Below are 1,359 nucleotides of genomic sequence, written 5' to 3'. Positions count from 1 at the left end.
TTTGAGTATTCATCTCTTTACTTTCTTCCACCATTTGCGTGAACAGTGACTCAAACTTTTGGTTCGTCTTACTCTGCGCCTCCATGAAAGATTGCAAGGTGTTCTCAAGAGAACTCCTTGGCTGTTGAACATTGTATTGAGGTGCAGAATACGCCTTTGGTGGTTACGACTGTTGCTTAGTTCTCCACTATCCTCCTGATGGTTGCGCTTAGTTAGAATCCCTCCAACTGAAATTTGGATGGTTCCTCCAACCAGGATTGTATGTGTTAGAGAAGGGTTTGTTATACGATCCTAAGGCATTGCATTGCTCCTCGTAAACCCCTCTCATTTCATTGTAAGAAGGGCAACCTTAGCTAGATGTTCCACCCCTCCACAAACAAAGCAAGGCTCTTGTATCTCTGCCCTAGCAACATTGTGAATTCCTCTGCCTTCTTTAGTTTTGAGGGTCTCAATTTTTTATGTCAAAGACTCAATTTGGGCTTTGAGATTGTCCTCTTCCCTTAGTTGATAGATTCCAGCTGGTCGGGATCGATTGGTGCTGTCAGTAGCACTTGGACCAGTCCATGTGTGGGCTTTCTCGGCTAACTCATTAAGATACTCAAAAGCCTCCTCGGGGTCCTTTTGGAGAATTCACCATTGCACATCATCTCCACAAATTGGCGCTCTCGGATCGTGAGTCCTTCATAAAAATAACTGGTGAGGTGCCAACTTTCGTAACCATGGTGGGGACACTGATTTAACAGATTCTTGAACCGTTCCCAAACTTGATATAGAGTTTCATTGTCCTTATGGGTAAAGGTCGAGATCTGTCGCTTCAGACCATTGGTCTTATGGTGAGGGAAATACTTGTTGCAAAACGCTGTTGTCATTTCTTCCCAAGTTCCAATAGACCTAGGTCGCAGAGAATACAACCAACTTTTAGCCTTGTCCTTCAAAGAGAAGGGGAAGAATTTCAATCGCACAGAGTCCGCGGCTTCATCTCGGTTGTGAAAGGTGGCCACCACTTCTTCAAACTCCCTAATATGAACGTATGGATTCTCGCTCTCTAACCCATGAAAGGTCGGCAAGAGTTGGATCATGCCCGGCTTGAAATCCAAATTCGGCATATTAGGGGGAAACATTATGCATGACGGTGTCGCCGTACGCGTAGGGTGGAGATAATCGTTCAACATCTTTTGTTGGACCTCCTCGTTTTGAGCCATTGCGAACGGATTTGCAACTGCTAATGAGGCTGGGGTCGAGGGAGGACTAGACGTGTGGGAAGAAACTTCACTAGGGTTTTCCGGTCTTCTTACGAATCTCCCTGAGTCGTCTCTATAACGATTCATTCACTCTACAGCGTTTCACTTTTTTTATTTT

General features: G+C 45.0%; 1 non-coding gene across 1 annotated transcript; it reads left to right on the top strand.

Moving 5' to 3' along the window:
• The first annotated feature begins 714 nt into the window (after positions 1-714).
• LOC112092407 lies at positions 715-821 on the top strand. The gene has a single exon (XR_002902578.1). It is a non-coding gene; the product is annotated as a small nucleolar RNA R71 (small nucleolar RNA).
• Positions 822-1,359: the final 538 nt, after the last annotated feature.

The sequence above is a fragment of the Morus notabilis genome, unplaced genomic scaffold (genome assembly GCF_000414095.1).
Source record: "Morus notabilis unplaced genomic scaffold, ASM41409v2 Scaffold436, whole genome shotgun sequence".
Lineage (NCBI taxonomy): Eukaryota > Viridiplantae > Streptophyta > Magnoliopsida > Rosales > Moraceae > Morus > Morus notabilis.
The sequence above is the reverse complement of the archived record's forward strand: the minus strand, read 5'-3'. Positions and strand labels throughout refer to the sequence as shown.